Below are 19,516 nucleotides of genomic sequence, written 5' to 3'. Positions count from 1 at the left end.
ATCAGAACTACAACCGCTGCTTTGACCAGCACTCATTAACCATGTTTAGACTAAATATGACCAGAGTTTTGACCTTTTCCTTTTAACATGTTTGCTTCATCAACACAAGATCAACCTCTGAGTGTTTCTCTTTGCTGTCTGATCTCCTGAAATCAAAAAATAAACCAGATCTCTTTATACTCTCACTCTCAGTGATCAAAGATGAATCAATGGTTTCATATTTATGAACATGATCACTGAATTATTATCAGTACGTGCCCTGCCTCTGGCTGAGATAAGAGATTTACTTTATGGATCAATGAAAACCAAAGTCCTCCACAATCACAAATGTATTACATGTTATAAAACATCAGCTCATCATGTAACGTCAATCAAAGCTATAGATCAGAATCTGTCTCCAAAGGTTTAAATGTGTCCCCTTCATGTTAGAGCTGTACCACATGGCATTTTTCTCTGATTTACTGTGGGTTGAGTCAAAGTTGAATCTTACTCCTCATGAGAAGATGTCCCATGGTTTGTTCTTCCTGTAGCAGACAAAAGAAGGAGAACATGAATGTTTCGATGATGAAGAATGAGCAGCAGTGAAATCAGAGTTGATCCTGTATCACTCTTATGGTGAGGTTGGGGAGGGACCTTGTTGGACTGAGCGAAACAGACAACTCCACTGTGGTGGTGTTTATAAACCAAGGTGGAGCTCACTCACAGCAGTCCCGCGAGTTACAAAGGCGGGACACTTTTAGGTTCACCTGCAGATTGTTAATGACGTGACTGACCTGCTGCTCTTCAAAGAAAACACTCTGATCATTGTTAGATTCAGATGGTGGAGAAACATACATTGGTTTAACGAAGAAAATCCCCTCTTTTTGGTGATATGGATGGATCATGATTTGTTAAAATAGACTGCAGGAAGGGAGACCATGGGCGGCCAACCAGAGCGGTGCTGCTCGGACATAGATGCTGGAGAAGTTGTTTGACTTTTACCTGGGGAAAGCTGAGTCCTGTCTTTCTCTGTAACTCTCTCTATTCCACCAACTGAACCCTCCATTCAGCTTAAATCTACCCACTGATGAGCAGAGCAACATAACGAACAAAAGGAGGATCGCTCTGACAAGCAGGGGCGGGTCCAGACTTTTAGACTTGGATGCCCTGACTTATGCAGGGAGGCATGAATTTTGTGAGCCCACACTAGAGTAAATAACATTTATTTTTGTGTATTTGTTTGTATTAAAATTACAGAATTAACAGGGTACAGCTTTAACAAACAATAAAACTAGACTAAAACAAAGCATTTTTGAAAAAAGTAGAATATAACTGAACAGTGCTATAGTGCACTGAAAACAGTACAGTACAAGCTTTTTATCTGTATTTTTAAATTCAAAACATATAAAACGGTGCAGCTTTCAATGTGAATGTAAATAAGTCTGCCTCCTTTAAGACTATTAAGTGAATTTGTTGAAATAGAAGAAAAGCTGAAACTTCAATTCCAAGAGTGAAATAAAGGTTTATTTTATTAAGTTTCTGATAAAATTAAAGCAAAACTGGTTTTGAGTTATCTCGGTCATTTGTACTTATTGTTTTCTTAAACAGGTGAGAAAAAACTTATCCAAAAAATGTAAATCCAATTGTTTGTGAAAAAATCTGAGACTTTATTTTTAGGCCACATGGCCCAACACTTGTGTGTGTGTGTGTGTGTGTGTGTGTGTGTGTGTGTGTGTGTGTGTGTGTGTGTGTGTGTGTGTGTGTTTGTGTGTTTGTGTGTGTGTGTGTGTGTGTGTGTGTGTGTGTGTGTGTGTGTTTTTGTGTGTGTTTTTGTGTGTGTGTGTGTGTGTGTGTGTGTGTGTGTGTGTGTGTGTGTGTGTGTGTGTGTGTGTGTGTGTGAAGGTGGGGGCTCTGCTATGGATCAGTCTGAGGACAGAGAGGGGGGAGCCCCTCCCTCTAAAAGCGCTCTGTGGGAGGACCAGGAGAGCCAGACCAGAGCTCAGAGGTGAGACCAGGATCTCCACCTGTCCATGGACTAACATCACTGCACCATCATGATTCACACTCACAGCTCTCTCTCTGTTTTAAAGCAAAGAGCTGCAGTATGGACCAGACTCTCTTGGACTTGACCAGTTGTCTGTTAAGCAACTACAGATGAGGTTTGAAGAAGGAAGACAGTCTGCTGATAAAATGTAAGAATGTAAAGTTTTATTTCTGGTGTGGACAAACTGTTCTCATGGTGCTAATGTCTACTTAGAGGAAATTTCTGTCACAAAACAGATGACTGTCTTTATCTATCTCAAAAATCTGTGACACTTTTACTAAAACTGAAAATGTTGATTTTTTTTTCCTATTTCATTTTTTCAGTATCAATGATAAGAGACCTGGGCCTGGACCTGCTCCCAGTTCTGTGTCCTTAAAGAGTGATTGGTCTATGGGTCAACTTATTGACCTCAAAGATGGCCGTCAGTCTAATGATAAAATGTAAGAGTATTAAAATGACATTATTTACAAAACTTGGATCGTTGTTTAACTTTCTTTGTGTTTATGTTTTTGACAGTGTCAGGAATACAAGACCTGGACCTGGACCTCCTTCCAGTTCAGTGTCCTTAAAGAGTGATTGGTCTATGGGTCAACTTATTGACCTCAAAGATGGCCGTCAGTCTAATGATAAAATGTAAGAGCATTAAAGTGACACTATTTATAAAACTTGAATCGTTGTTTAACTTTCTTTGTGTTTATGTTTTTTACAGTGTCAGGAATACAAGACCTGGACCTGGACCTCCTTCCAGTTCAGTGTCCTTAAAGAGTGATTTGTCTTTGGGTCGACTTATTGACCTCAAAGATGGCCGTCAGTCTGCTGATAAAATGTAAGAGCATTAAAGTGACACTATTTATAAAACTTGGATCGTTGTTTAACTTTCTTTGTGTTTATGTTTTTGACAGTGTCAGGAATACAAGACCTGGACCTGGACCTCCTTCCAGTTCAGTGTCCTTAAAGAGTGATTGGTCTATGGGTCAACTTATTGACCTCAAAGATGGCCGTCAGTCTGCTGATAAAATGTAAGAGCTTTAAAGTGACACTATTTACAAAACTTGAATCGTTGTTTAACTTTTCTGTTTTTATGATTTTGACAGTGTCAGGGATAAGAGAGATGAACCTGGAGCCTGACCTGCTCCCAGTTCTGTGTCCTTAGAGATTGACTGGTCATTGATTTCACTTTTTATTAAAAAAACAGAAGATGATTTTTCTTCACCCATTGCTTATTTAATCAATCTATCTTTTAAACAGTGTATGTTCTCCAGTGAAGGGGAACCAGCCATTGTCACTCTGATCCTTAAGCCTGGAGATCATCGTGATGCCAGTTATTACAGACCCATCAGTATACTACCAGTTTTATCTAAGATTGCTGAGAAGATTGTTGTCAAGCAACTGACAAAATATCTTAATGTAAGCAATCTGTGTTTACATCCAATGCGGTTCGGCTTCAGTCCCAATCACTCTACCGAAACATCTTTATTACACCTGAAAGAGCAGCTCAACTCTCGAATGGACAAAGAAGGGGTGGTTGGGGCTGTCTTTCTAGATTTGGGTATAGCTTTCAATACAGTTGATCACAGTTTACTTATTTCAAAACTCTTTAGGTTTGAATTTTCAACAGGGGATTCAGGGTGTCTTCATATCTGTCTGACAGGATGCAGTGTGTTATCGTCTGTGGTGTCCGATCAGGCTATATGAAATTTACAATGGGTGTCCCCCAACGTTCTGTGTCGGGTCTCTTATTAATTAGTCTATCATCAATGATCTCCCACAACAGTGTCATGGAATGAAGATACTAATGTATGCTGATGGCACTGTTTTGTATACACATGCAAAAACAGCTGAGTTAGCATCAAAGAAGTTATCTACAGCCATGGAAAGGATCACAGCATGGCTCCACCAGTCATGCCTCAGTCTTCACATAAGTAAAACTAAACTTGTGTTTTTCTCCAAAACCAGGACATGATACATGGTCCCTCTATAAATAAGATAAGATAAAAATGAATAATAAATAAATTAGACAGACACTATATATTCAATCTCCACAGCCTTGTGTTGATGAAAGGTGAGTGTTTCAAAGGTAACTTCCTGTTGTTGTGTGTGAAACCTTTGATCCTAACTGTGCTTGGTGTTTTCTCTGTGAAGGTGAACATGTTTCAGTCTTTGTGTCTCTATCAGGATCCAACAGCAGTAAACAGGACTGGAGGCAGAAAGACCTGGACTCAGCATGTCTCTTCATGTGTGTCCTGTGTTTGTAGGAGGATCCAGCAGATAGAGTCTATCACATGAACACTGTGTGTCATTCTGTTAGAAACACTCCATGATCTTCTGTTTGTTCCACAGAGTTCAGAGATCAGAGGCTCCCATTGGTCAGTCTGCCCAGCAGCATCACACACAGCTGGACTCCATATTGATGGTGTGTAAATGTACAAACACAGCTCCTCCTGAGCCTCAGAGCACACACTCATTCTGTTTGGAGCTTTCTGAATAGTTTCCTGATCACACTGCAAACATCATCTCTGCCTGAATTCTCTTCACACTCAGTGTTTGACTGATTGAATGAAGCCGCACAATTCTGAGCTGCTCACACTCAGAGGTCAGAGGTCATGCTGGATGCTGCTCTCACACAGACTCAGACTTTGTCAGCAGAGAGCAGAGCTGACAAACTGAGTCCAGTTTGAGCTTGAAACAACACAAAGACTTTGCTTCATGTTAATGACAGCTGCTGCTTTCAGCTTCATTCTAAGAAACACATCACGTCTAAAGTCACTGCAGACTTTTTCTGGATGAAAGCACACCAGGAGATTTCTCCAATATCAAGTTCATTTCAGAGAAACTTGTTTTGTAGAAGACAGGAGCATCCACAGACTCAGAGGTGGAGCAGCTTTGTAATCCAGTCTCCATGCTGGACTCTGCAGACCAGCAGGCTTTCTGTCTGTCACACAGGATCTGATCTGACCTTCTACAGGTTCAACCTGACATTGTCTTCTCTTCCAGCTGCTCCAGGAGAACATCATCAGCTTTGTAAAGAGCCAGCTGAAGGAGATCCAGAGGACCCTGAGTCCAGATTACCCAGAATGCTTTGAGAGTCAGAGGGAGGATGAGGATGAAGAGCAGAGGAGGAGCAGAGAGGCCTTCCTGAAGATCACTCTGCACTTCCTGAGGAGGATGAAGCAGGAGTAGCTGGCTGACTGTCTGCAGAGCAGTAAGAGGATTTGAACACATTTAACATGATGGAAAGAGGAAATGGAGACAACATGGGAGAGGTTTACATTTCAAACTCTGCTCTGAATATGACGCTCACATTTGGATCACATCTATGAGCTGAGACAAACTGTTCACAACTGATGAGCTGAAGAGATTTCAGAGAGGAGCCAAATCAAATCCATCCTGATGTCTGAGAGTTGAAGCTCATCAGACTGATTGTAGCTTCACATCATTCATTACATTTCTGTTTTCTTCATTCAGGAACTGAGGGTGCTGCAGCATGTCAACGTCAGCTCAAATCCAGCCTGAAGGAGAAGTTCCAGTGTGTGTTTGAGGGGATCGCTAAAGCAGGAAACCAGACCCTTCTGAACCAGATCTACACAGAGCTCTACATCACAGAGGGAGAGACTGGACAGGTCAATGAGGAACATGAGGTCAGACAGATTGAAGCAGCATCCAGGACACCAGACAGAGCAGAAACAAGCATCAGACAAGAAGAGCTCTTTAAAGGCCCACCTGGAAGACAGGAACCAATCAGAAGAGTGCTGACAAAGGGAGTGGCTGGCATCGGGAAAACAGTCTTAACACAGAAGTTCACTCTGGACTGGGCTGAAGACAAAACCAACCAGGACATCCACTTCACATTTCCATTCACGTTCAGAGAGCTGAATGTGCTGAAAGAGAGAAAGTTCAGCTTGGTGGAACTGGTTCATCACTTCTTTCCTCAAACCAAAGAAGCAGGACTCTGCAGGTTTGAAGAGTTACAGGTCCTGTTCATCTTTGACGGTCTGGATGAGTGTCGACTTCCTCTGGACTTCCACAATAACCAGGTCCTGACTGATGGTACAGAGTCCACCTCAGTGGGTGTGCTGCTGACAAACCTCATCAGGGGGAACCTGCTTCCCTCTGCTCGCCTCTGGATGACCACACGACCTGCAGCAGCCAATCAGATCCCTCCATGGTGTGTTGACATGGTGACAGAGGTCAGAGGGTTCACTGACCCTCAGAAGGAGGAGTACTTCAGGAAGAGGTTCAGAGATCAGGAGCAGACCAGCACCATCATCTCCCACATCAAGACCTCCAGAAGCCTCCACATCATGTGCCACATCCCGGTCTTCTGCTGGATCACTGCTACAGTTCTGGATGATCTGCTGAAGACCAGAGAAGGGGGACAGCTGCCCAGGACCCTGACTCAGATGTACATCCACTTCCTGCTTGTTCAGTCCAAAGTGAAGAGCATCAAGTATGATGGAGGAGCTGAGACTGATCCTCTCTGGAGTCCAGAGAGCAGGAAGATGATGGAGTCTCTGGGAAAACTGGCTTTTGAGCAGCTGCAGAAAGGAAACCTGATCTTCTATGAATCAGACCTGACAGAGTGTGGCATCAACATCAGAGACGCCTCAGTGTACTCAGGAGTGTTCACACAGATCTTCAGAGAGGAGAGAGGACTGTACCAGGACCAGGTGTTCTGCTTCATCCATCTGAGCGTTCAGGAGTTTCTGGCTGCTCTTCACGTCCATCTGACCTTCACCAAGTCTGGACTCAACCTGATGGAAGAACAAACAACATCCCTGATCCCTGAGACCTTCAGAGGCCAACCGAAACTGGAACACCTCCATCAGAGTGCTGTGGACAAGGCCTTACAGAGTCCAAACGGACACCTGGACCTGTTCCTGCGCTTCCTCCTGGGTCTGTCTCTGCAGACCAATCAGAGGCTCCTGAGAGGTCTGCTGACACAGACAGGAAGTGACTCACAGAGCAATCAGAAAACAGTCGAGTACATGAAGAAGAAGCTCAGTGAGGATGTGTCTGCAGAGAAAAGCATCAACTTGTTCCACTGTCTGAACGAACTGAATGATCGTTCTCTTGAGGAGCAGATCCAACGTTACCTGAGATCAGGACGTCTCTCTGGAAATGATCTGTCTCCTGCTCAGTGGTCAGCTCTGGTCTTCATCTTACTGTCATCAGACAAAGATCTGGACCTGTTTGACCTGAAGGAGTACTCTCCTTCAGAGGAGGCTCTTCTGAGGCTGCTGCCAGTGATCAGAGCTGCAAACAAAGCTGTGTGAGTGAATGAGTGAATGAGTGAATGAGTGAATGAGTGAGACATTTGCAACAGAATGAATTCTGTTCATGACCTTGAAAACATCTGTTTGTTCTCTTTTCATGATCTTCTTCAGGCTGAGTGGATGTGACCTGTCAGAGAGAAGCTGTGAAGCTCTGTCCTCAGTCCTCAGCTCACAGTCCTCCAGGCTGAGAGACCTGGACCTGGGTAACAACGACCTGCAGGATTCAGGAGTCCAGACTCTGTGTGCTGGACTGAGGAGTCCACACTGCAAACTGGAAACTCTCAGGTCAGGTCTTTGGCTCATCCTGCTGGAGGTCAGAGATAAAGAAATGGTGATAATCAGTGGACTTTTTCTTATTGCCTGATTCTTTTTCAAACCTCAGACTGTCAGGATGTCTGATCACAAAGAGAGGCTGTGCGTCTCTGGCCTCAGCTCTGAGCTCCAACCCCTCACACCTGAGAGAGCTGGACCTGAGCTACAACCATCCAGGAGACTCAGGAGTGGAGCAGCTTTCTGCTGGACTTGAGGATCCCCTCTGCAGACTGGACACACTGAGGTAAAACCAGACAAGCAGAGCTCAGAGACTGAATGTGTTTGATTCTTTTCAGAGCAGTGATTGGAGCTGGATCGGGAAACACACAGAGCAGCAGAAGAGCATCAAACAGAACAAAGTCTGTTTAACAGAAACAGCAGCACGTCTTCACTTCTCTGATGGTTCTGTTCTCTACAGGAAAAGTCCATCTGAGCATTCGTCCACTAACAATGTGTGTGAGCAGAAAGAAGGCAGACGCTCCGTGGTCACAGCATCAGGATGATTGAAAAAATGGAGACATAGAAAGAGCTCATCTCTAGGAGACAGTGCTGTCTGATCAAATGAACAGGATCAAATATTATAGACGTGAATTTTTCCTCCTGACTCCTAAAAAGAGCAACTGCTTTAAAGAGACAGAACAGAGGTAGAGCAGGATTTGGCCTTCCTCATTTCTTTTTTTGTGATCAATTTTTTTTATTGAAGGGCAGAACATACAGGGTACATGTCACTCAACAAAGTGTCCCCTTTCTTTTCAAAATTGTTCTCCATGTATAATAAATAAAATGTTGAAAGAGTAGGAAGCAACAGATAAACAATCTCTTTACACTGAAGTCAAATAAAAATAATAACATTCAAAATACCACCAATTCTTCCTATGGCAATTATCTAACAACCCCCCACCCACCCATCAACCCACCCACCCAGGATCTCTCCCCAACTAAGAAAGATAAATAAATGAATAAATAAATGTAGAAATATAAAAATGCAAAAAATAAAATTCAAAGTTCAAAGATGGCCATGTTGCACCCTCTCTTTAACAAGCTTATATGCAGCCTCCCAGGCCTGTAGAGTTTTATGGCTGGCCCCATGAACACGAGCCACAGAACGTTCCATCATAATAATTTTGAGAAATGAGTTGGCCCACTGTACGTTTCCCTTGCCCGGACGTGGGTCACCGGGGCCCCCTCCTGGAGCCAGGCCTGGGGGTGGGGCTCGATGGCGAGCGCCTGGTGGCCGGGCCTGTTCCCATGGGGCCCGGCCGGGCACAGCCCGAAGAGGCAACGTGGGACCCCCTTCCCGTGGACTCACCACCCGCAGGAGGGGCCATAGGGGTCGGGTGCAGTGTGAGTTGGGCGGCAGCCGAAGGCAGGGACCTTGGCGGTCTGATCCTCGGCTGCAGAAGCTAGCTCTAGGGACGTGGAACGTCACCTCTCTGGCGGGGAAGGAGCCTGAGCTGGTGCGCGAGGTTGAGAAGTTCCGGCTAGACATAGTCGGCCTCACCTCAACGCACAGCAAGGGCTCTGGATCCAGCCTTCTCGAGAGGGGTTGGACTCTCTTCTACTCTGGAGTTGCCGATGGTGAGAGGCGGCGGGCTGGGGTGGCGATACTCGTTGCCCCCAGGCTCGGTGCCTGTACGTTGGAGTTCACCCCGGTGGACGAGAGGGTAGCCTCCCTCCGCCTTCGGGTGGGGGGACGGATCCTGACTGTTGTTTGTGGCTATGGTCCAAATAGCAGTTCAGAGTATCCACCCTTTCTGGAGTCCTTGGAGGGAGTGCTTGAGAGTGCTCCGTCTGGGGATTCCCTCGTCCTACTGGGGGACTTCAACGCTCACGTCGGCAATGACAGTGAGACCTGGAGGGGCGTGATTGGAAGGAACGGCCCCCCCGATCTGAACCCGAGTGGTGTTTTGTTGTTGGATTTCTGTGCTCGTCACAGGTTGTCCATCACGAACACCATGTTCAAGCATAAGGGTGTCCATATGTGCACCTGGCACCAGGACACCCTAGGTCGCAGTTCGATGATCGACTTTGTAGTCGTGTCATCGGACTTGCGGCCGCATGTCTTGGACACTCGGGTAAAGAGAGGGGCGGAGCTGTCAACCGATCACCACCTGGTGGTGAGTTGGCTCAGATGGTGGGGGAAGATGCCGGTCAGACCTGGTAGACCCAAACGTATCGTGAGGGTCTGCTGGGAACGTCTGGCAGAATCTCCCGTCAGAGAGAGCTTTAACTCCCACCTCCGGGAGAGCTTCAACTGTGTTCCGGGGGATGTAGGGGACATTGAGTCTGAATGGACTTTGTTCCGTGCATCCATTGTTGAGGCGGCTGATCGGAGCTGTGGCCGTAAGGTGGTTGGTGCCTGTCGGGGCGGCAACACCCGAACCCGCTGGTGGACACCAGTGGTGAGGGATGCCGTCCAGCTGAAGAAGGAGTCCTATCGCGCCTTTTTGGCGTGTGGGACTCCTGAGGCAGCAGACAGGTATCGACAGGCCAAGCGGAATGCAGCTTCGGCGGTCACTGAGGCAAAAACCCGGACATGGGAGGAGTTCGGTGAGGCCATGGAGAATGACTTCCGGACAGCTTCGAAGAGGTTCTGGACCACCATCCGGCATCTCAGGAGGGGGAAGCAGTGCACTGTAAACACTGTGCTCAGTGGAGACGGTGCGCTGCTGACCTCGACTCGGGATGTTGTGGATCGGTGGAAGGAATACTTCGAAGACCTCCTCAATCCCACCGGCACGTCTTCCTTGGAGGAAGCAGGGTCTGGGAATGATGGGGTGGGCTCGTCCATCTCTGGGGTCGAAGTCGCCGAGGTGGTTAAAAAGCTCCTCGGTGGCAGGGCCCCGGGGGTGGATGAGATCCGCCCAGAGTTCCTTAAGGCCCTGGATGTTGTGGGTCTGTCGTGGCTGACACGACTTTGCAACATCGCGTGGACATCGGGGGTAGTGCCTCTGGATTGGCAGACCGGGGTGGTGGTCCCCCTTTTTAAGAAGGGGGACCGGAGGGTGTATTCCAACTACAGGGGGATCACACTCCTCAGCCTCCCTGGTAAGGTCTATTCGGGGGTACTGGAGAGGAGGGTCCGTAAGATCGTCGAACCTCGGATTCAGGAGGAGCAATGTGGTTTTCGTCCTGGCCGTGGAACTGTGGACCAGCTCTATACCCTCAGCAGGGTTCTTGAGGGTGCATGGGAGTTTGCCCAACCTGTCCACATGTGTTTTGTGGACTTGGAGAAGGCATTCGACCGTGTCCCTCGGGGAGTCCTGTGGGGGGTTCTCCGGGAGTATGGGGTGTCGGGCTGCTTGTTACGAGCCGTCCGTTCCCTGTACGACCGGTGCCAGAGCTTGGTCCGCATTGCTGGCAGTAAGTCGGACTCGTTTCCAGTGAGGGTTGGACTCCGCCAGGGCTGCCCTTTGTCACCGATTCTGTTCATAACTTTTATGGACAGAATTTCTAGGCGCAGCCAGGGTGTCGAGGGGGTCCAGTTTGGTGACCTCAGGATTGGATCACTGCTTTTTGCAGATGATGTGGTCCTGTTGGCTTCATCAAGCTGTGACCTTCAACTCTCTCTGGAGCGGTTCGCAGCCCAGTGTGAAGCGGCTGGGATGAGAATCAGCACCTCCAAATCTGAGTCCATGGTCCTCAGCCGGAAAAGGGTGGACTGCCCTCTCCGGGTCGGGGATGAGATCCTGCCCCAAGTGGAGGAGTTAAAGTATCTCGGGGTCTTGTTCACGAGTGAGGGAAGGATGGAGCGAGAGATCGGCAGGCGGATCGGTGCGGCGTCCGCAGTAATGCGGACTCTGCACAGGTCTGTCGTGGTGAAGAGGGAGCTGAGCCGGAAGGCGAAGCTCTCTGTTTACCGGTCGATCTTCGTTCCCACCCTCACCTATGGTCATGAGCTTTGGGTAGTGACCGAAAGAACAAGATCGCGGATACAAGCGGCCGAAATGAGCTTCCTCCGTAGGGTGGCCGGGCTCTCCCTTAGAGATAGGGTGAGAAGCTCGGCTATCCGGGAGGAGCTCGGAGTAGAGCCGCTACTCCTCCGCGTTGAGAGGAGCCAGATGAGGTGGCTCGGGCATCTGATGAGGATGCCTCCCGGACGCCTCCCTGGTGAGGTGTTCAGGGCACGTCCCACCGGGAGGAGACCCCGGGGCAGACCCAGGACACGCTGGAGAGACTACATCTCTCGGCTGGCCTGGGAACGTCTTGGGATCCCCCCGGTAGAGCTGGCCGAAGTGGCTGGGGAGAGGGAAGTCTGGGCTTCCCTGCTTAGGCTGCTGCCCCCGCGACCCGACCCCGGATAAGCGGAAGAAGATGGATGGATGGATGGAGTTGGCCCACTGCTGCCAAGCCAAAGAATGTGGTGGTTGCCATCTGAGAGCGAGCATCTTCTTGGCTGCAGTGAGACCAGCCCACAGAATACGTTTATCTTGCAGGGATAAATTAAGTGAAGAGTCATCGTTAAGCAGAAGCAAAGTTGGGCAGATCGGAATCTTGACCTTAAGAATGCCACACAGAGTGAGAGATATTTTCCTCCAGAATCCAACCACGCCAGGACACTCCCAGTAAACATGCATGAATGACCCATGGGCAATAAGAGGACAGAGGTTGCAATATGGGGACATGGTGATTTTCATAGCATAACATTTTCTGGGGGTGAGGTGCATCCTATGAACAAACATAGTGTATCAATTGATGGTTGGGATTTTTGGAGGTGTTGTTAAGATTTTTCCAAACTGTATCCCAGCAAATCTCTCTGTCGTTTACATCTTTTAATTCTCTATTCCAAATTGCTTCTATAGGTAGAGGTTTAAAGCAACCTGAGATGTACTTATAAAGTTTAGAAACCAACCCCAGTATGAATCTCTCTGAGGCAAGTAATGTGCGTAGAGGGTTTGTTGGAAGAGCTACTCCCCACGGGACACCATATGCCCGCATAGCTGATCTCAATTGCAGGTAAAAGAAAAAAGATGAACCTGGAAGATCATAATCAGATTGAAGCTCGTTAACTGTTCGTAAACCCTGGGAGTTAAACACATCTTGGAAAATATTTACTCCTCTGCTCTTCCATTGTGTAAATGAAAATGGCTTATTGCCAGTGAGAATTGAGAAATTATTGAAAATTGGAGAGTGATTATGCCATTTACAATCAGTACCAAGATATTTCATTACAGTACGGAAAGTTGCAAGTAAAAAGGAAACGACAGGGCCTAGACGTAATTTGGCATTTTTTAAAGGTATATTAGCAAATACAAGATCTTGGAGTCTGTGTGGTAATGCAAGGTTCTCCTCGATAGGTCTCCAGGAGACAGAAGAATTAGAGTTAAACCATGTAGATAGAGGGCGTAGCACATAAGACCAGAAGTAAATTTTAAAATCAGGGAGAGCTAGCCCCCCTTGTGTCTTGTCTCGTTGGAGGGTTGTGAATTTCAGCCGTGTTTTTTTCCCTTTCCATATAAATTTAGAGACTAATGATTGAAGCTTGTCCCAATAGCCCAACGGTGGGGAAAGAGGGATCATAGAAGAGTAGAAATTAACACGTGGGAGTATATCCATTTCAACTATTGCGATTCGGGCTTGAAATGAATTTGGGAAATTAAACCAACGCTCTATCTGATTTCTATCTGATTATATATACCTTGATAATTTTTAATTGCAATGGATGATATGGAGGGAAAGATTTCAACTCCGAGATATCTAAAACTTCTTACAACTGGCAAATGGGAGGGCAGGGGAGCCTGTAGTGCAGCTGTATTTAAATGCATTAGTGCGACTTTGCCCAGTTGATTTTATATCCTGAGAGTAAACTGAATGAATCAAAAGAGGAAAAAAGATGAGGGATTGAGGTACCCGCACTGCCTACGTAGAGAATGATGTCATCGGCGTACAAAGAAATACGATGGTCTGTATTGCAGAACGTGATGGGACATACAGAAGGATGTTGTCTTATTTTCTGCGCCAGAGGCTCACGAGAGAGAGGGAAAAGTAGAGGTGACAGAGGGCAACCCTGACAAGTGCCTCTAGAAATTGAGAATTGAGTAGAGAAAATATTGTTTGTATAAACCATTGCAGAGGGGTTTGTATATAGAACATACAACGGTTTACCAAGTATATCCCAGAAAGTAAGGTATAGCTCGGGTGGAATTCCGTCCCAACCTGGGGCCTTGCCCTTTTTCATATTGATAAGAGCCTTTCTCAACTCCTCTAGAGAAATTGGGGAATTAAGCGATTCTGATTCATCTTCAGACAAAGAAGGAAGGTCAAGTTCCTGTAGGTAATGTGCACAAGCATCATTATCAAGGGAAATTTCTGAATTATAGAGAGATGAATAGAAAGATTTAAATTAAGAATTAATATCAAGGGGGTTACACACGGTGCCTTGAGGTGTGTTAATGGATGTAATATTTGAGTATTTTTCATGTTTTTTCGGTCTTAAAGCTAGAAGGTGACTTGGTCTGGCACCATTGAAATAATATGTTCCTCTAGTCTTATGCATTAAGAAATCAGCTCTATGCCTTAACAAAGCGTTCAGCTCAGCTTCTTGTCACAGCTATTCTGCTTTGTAATGTCTCTGAGTATGAAGTGTGTTGTTGCTCTACTAGCTGGGTAAGATCTTTCTCCAGTTTGGTTATCTTGCGCAGTCTACTCCTATTGAGATGTGATGAGAAAGAGATTGAGGAGTTCCTAATACAACCCTTTATAGCATCCCATAAATATCTGGGATCATCTACTGAGGCTGCGTTAATATCTATAAAGATGTTTAACTTTTCTCTGAGAAAGGTGCAAAAGTCAGCATTCTTCAGAAGAGATATATTAAACCGCCAACGTGGGGCTCTGGGAGGGGTACCTTGAAGTGTAAAATGTGCTGCAACAATATTATGATCTGATAGGGCGCAAGGTTTAATGACAACATCACGTATTTCAGAGAGGGAATTGGATGAGGATAATACATAATCTATTCTGGAGAAACTCTGATGTCTTGCTGAATGGAATGTGTACTGTTTAGATGTGGGATTTATAGTTTGGTAAAGATCTGTTAAACTAAGTGCTGACAAAAACTTCTGAAAGTCTCTTGACGCTTGTAACTGTATGGTTGTAGAGCGTTGAACAGATTTATCTATTATCACGTCAGCACAACAGTTCATGTCTGCGCCAAGGATGAGAGCGAAATCTTGAAGACACAATAAGAGTTCTGTAAGCTTGGGAAAAAATTCTGGTTCATACTGGGAGGGAGCATAAACTGAAATAAAAGCAAATCTACGACCAGATATAATAGTCTTGATATAACAAATTCTTCCATCCTCACTTCCAAACTGGTCAAGTATAGTTATAGAGAGACTACGTCTCAGGACTACTAATGAGCCTCTATTTATTGTGTCAAGTGAAGCTGATGCGCCCACATAGTAATGTTTGTTTGAGAAACGGTGGACATCTATGGTTCTTAAATGGGACTCCTGTATAAAGGCAATGACCACCTGTTGTCTTCTTAAAAGATCTAGGCAGGCTGCCCTTTTAATTTGTCCATTAAGCCCATTAACATTCCAGCTGATTACGTGCATGCTACACATGATACATAATAGTGGCAAGTAATGTGGTACAAACCAAGTGCAAGATGCTGAAAAAAATGCAGTGCAACTGACCAAACAAAATGTGAAACTAAAATGAGGAGAGAGATCTTTCCCACCCCAAAACCCTAACCCCCATGAAACTACCACTCTCCAAGGAACAAGAGAGGGCATAAGAACAAAAACCCAGCCAATACAGAGAAACAGAAAGAACAACAAAATACGAAAACAAAAACAAACAGGAAATTGAATCCTTATAGTGGGTCCAACTCCTCCCCACAAGTTAGACCTGTGATCCACGTGCGGCATGTCTCTTCCCAACGCGAGCGCAGTCCATTCCCCATCCCATAGTTGTGATGTTTATATCATACCATAACGATAACAACAAGCTATAGTACAAATCCAGAAAATTACAGGTGCATATTTATACAAGATAAAGCACCGCTGGTGAGGTGTGTGATTTGTCAAAATGCCTGATAAAGAAATTTCTCCATTTTTTTCCCCCTTTTCAAAACCAGATCCTAAGATCCCACACAAAAAACCAACCAGGAGTCATCAAAGATCAGCAACACCAACACCATTTAGTGTTAAATCAGACCATCTGTATAATTACCAGAGGGGTTGTAGATTATTCATCCAGAGAGGAGATGAAGTCCTTTGCCTCCTGTGGGGTGCTGAAGAAGTAAGTCGAACCTCCTCGCGTTGCTTTAAGCTTTGCAGGATACAGCAGAAAGGTGCGAAAGTCAAGCTTCTGCAGAGCGTCCATTACCTCCGAGAAGGCCAGCCTGCGCTTAAACGTATGAGGGCTATAATCTGGGGTGAAGCGGATGATCCTTTCCTCCATCTCCACGGCCGCTCCACGCGCAGCTTTCAGGATCTTGTCTCGGTTGGTGAACCGCAGCAGCTTGAAGATGTTGGGACGAGGCACAGCTTTGCCGTTTGCATCTACTTTCGGAGCACCTAAGCGGTTAGCACACAGGGTCCACGGTTCCCCAACCTGGACCCTGTTGAGGTCCAGGTTGGGGAACCACCGTGGGATGGCCCCCGACAGGAAAGCGAGCACATGTAATGTCTCTGCATTTTCATGAACTCCGTGCACCAGCAGGTTATCTCTGCGTGACCTGTCCTCTAAGTCGGCAATTTTGTCCTCCAGTTGGATGTGTTTTGCTACCAGCTTACCCACCGATGAAGAGAGTCGACTGTCCGCCTCCGCCACACGGTTCTTAGCCTTCTCCATATAGTCCATACATTTCGAAATGTTATCCTGCAAAGTAGCCATCTCACCACGGAAGACCGCGAGCTGTGCTTCCACCAGCGCCTGTGTTTTGCCAGTCAGTTGAGATACGTCTTCCACGAGCGTGGGGATAGCCTCTTTGATAGCCTCTGCTACTGCTAGCTTGACTAGCTCAGCCAGCTCCGTGTTGTCGGATACACAAGGTGTTATCGGCTGTTTGCCTGATGTTTTTTTCGAGCTTGATGCCATCTCGGTGTGCTCAGTATATGCACAAAGCAGAAAAATCCACCGAGCGCTTGAAAAAGTGTTGTTAAGTATGAAAATAAAACTTAAATATTGGGGAAAACTGTGGAGCAGCGATACGAAGCGTCTACATCCCCCCCGGTGATCACGTGACTCTTGGCCTCCCTCATTTCAAAGAGGACATGAGAAGCAGAACGTGAACTTGATGGATCCAGAGAGCAACAGGCAGCCTTTGCTTTTGGACTCTTTTTCTTCTTCTTCTCCTTTTTCTTCTCTTCTCCTCTTCCTCCCAGGATCTCCACGCTGTCAGAACAAGGCACAGAGCGATGGAGACAGTTGGCTCTGTCACAGGGACAAACTGAGGATCACTGCTTCATGTTGAGCAGCAGTTAGGACTCGTGTTGGACAGAAAATCACTCTGACTGTGTTTCTTCCTCCAGGGTGGACCACAGTGGACAGCGGTGGTTAAAACCTGGTCTGAAGAAGTGTAAGTGTGGAATCACTTTGACTCCTGATGAGCAAACAGCAGACTGTCAGCTAACAAAGAATGAAGCCTTCAGGTGTGTCTGATGATAAACTGCTGCTGTGTTGTGTCTTTTTCTCTCCATCAGATTTCTGTGAACTCACTCTGGACTCAAACACAGCTCACAGAGAGCTCAGAATGTCTGACAACAACAGGAAGGTGACACGTGTGGAGGAGGATCAGTCATATCCTGATCATCCAGACAGATTTGACTCCTGTCCTCAGGTGCTGTGTAGAGATGGTCTGACTGGTCGCTGTTTCTGGGAGGTGGAGAGGAGAGGAGAGATTGATATATCAGTGAGTTACAGAGGAATCAGAAGGAAAGGAGACAGATATGACTGTGGGTTTGGATTTAATGATCACTCCTGGAGTCTGTACTGCTCTCACAGAGGTTACTATGTCTGTCACAATAACAGAGAAACATTCCTCCCTCTCTCCCCGTCCTCTGACTCTGGCAGAGTAGCAGTGTATGTGGACTGTCCTGCTGGCTCTCTGTCCTTCTACAGAGTCTCCTCAGACTCACTGATCCACCTCCACACCTTCAGCTCCACATTCACTCAACCTCTCTATCCTGGGTTTAGGTTGTTTCCTGGTTCCTCAGTGAGTGTGTGTGTTCCTCAGTGAGTGTGTGTTCCTCAGTAAGTGTGTGTTCCTCAGTGAGTGTGTGTGTTCCTCAGTGAGTGTGTGTTCCTCAGTGAGTGTGTGTGTTCCTCAGTGAGTGTGTGTGTTCCTCAGTGAGTGTGTGTGTTCCTCAATGAGTGTGTGTGTTCCTCACTGAGGGTGTGTGTTTCTCACTGAGGGTGTGTGTTTCTAAGTGAATGTGTGTGTTTCTAAGTGAGTTTGTGTGTTTCTCAGTAAGTGTGTGTGTTCCTCAGTGTGTGTTTTCCTCAGTGTGTGTCTTCCTCAGTATGTGTTTTCCTCAGTGTGTGTTTTTCTCAGTGTGTGTTTTCCTCATTGTGTGTGTGTTCCTCAGTGAGTGTGTGTTTCTCATTCAGACTTTTTTTCTTCAGTGTATTTTATAAAAAGTTGGTCAGAAAAGTCAGAGTCCCGTTCTTTAAAGTGATCAGTGAAATCAATGAATCCTTTTTCTGTCCGTTTCTATGAGCATTTCTTCATCCAAAAATCACATTGACCCTAAATCTATATAAACTTGTAATATTATAAGACTATGTACAGGACTATGGAGAGAACAGTGACAGCTTTGACTCATTTATTACACAAAGGTTTTTTTTGTTAAAAGGTGAATCAGATTCTCTGTAATGATGATTTCAATAAAGTTACGCTCAGCATTTTCTTCTTCATCCTCCTGTCAAACACTGTTTTAATCCCAGCTCATCAAAAACCAGTGTTTAGAAACTGACATATGATGTTGCTCTGTTTCAGGCACCTCTCACTGCCTATTTTCTCTTTTCTCTTCAAAGTTCATGTGAGTTTAAAGTCTTCAGTCGGTGCAGTGAGCTAGAAAGCAGGTGTTGGGACATCTGAAGCATCTCATGGTCTCTGAGGAACAGCTCCTCCTCCAGTCAACACAGGGTTAATCTTTTTCTCTCTCTTAAACGTCCTGAGGATCTGTGTGAAGGTTGTGTTTTATTTTTTACATGATGAGTAAGAGCTCTCAGTGGAGGGTTTTATACAGAGCTTACATTACTCTGATCAGACCTTCAGCTGCTGGCTCTATTGCTGTCAGATGGACAGAGCTGAACAGGTGGAGGGGGGGTGGAGAGGAGTGGGTAAAAACAGGATTCCTCTGGTTCAGATGCATGATATGTTCATGACCAGTTCAGTAACTGTTGTTTTACATTTAACAGGAAAGAAAGAGGAAAAACACAAGTCTGACAAACACTAAAACACTTCGTGTCACATCAACTCTACCCTTTAACCAGACACATCACACATTACTGATATCAAGTGGACAAACCAGGTACTGCTGCTGAAATAAAAATAAATTCTGATCATAAGGACAGCTTTGCAATGCAGAAACATTTGGGACACATTATAACAATATTTATTGTACACTTCATGAGTAAATAAACCTATAAATCAACCTAACGTTGGTTAAGTGTTGAGGATTTAAAATGTGTGTTTTAAAGAGAAGGCAAAGTGGTGTATTAACCAGAGATATTTTAAATTTCAGTTTTAGTTTGTGTTGTAGTGTTGACACCTCCAGGAAACACACCCTGTGAAGTTATTGTAGCGCCACCACTTTATCCATTAATACAACATGCCACAGGAACTATTTTTCTAACAAAGGATGAAGAAGAAGAAGATCCTGAATACCAAATTTCCTCCACTACCCCTTTGTAAACACACACACTGCTGATGGGAGCACATAACCATGTATAG

At 45.7% G+C, this 19,516-nt stretch overlaps 1 pseudogene; it reads left to right on the top strand.

Annotated features, from left to right (window-relative positions):
• Positions 1 to 1,895: 1,895 nt before the first annotated feature.
• On the top strand, positions 1,896 to 17,936 carry LOC141803212 (NLR family CARD domain-containing protein 3-like; annotated as a pseudogene).
• Positions 17,937 to 19,516: the final 1,580 nt, after the last annotated feature.

The sequence above is a fragment of the Halichoeres trimaculatus genome, unplaced genomic scaffold (assembly GCF_033239565.1).
Source record: "Halichoeres trimaculatus isolate MK-OKI-2021-1 unplaced genomic scaffold, fHalTri1.1 fHalTri1_scaffold_2, whole genome shotgun sequence".
Lineage (NCBI taxonomy): Eukaryota > Metazoa > Chordata > Actinopteri > Labriformes > Labridae > Halichoeres > Halichoeres trimaculatus.
This window is presented reverse-complemented; position numbering and strand designations above follow the sequence as displayed.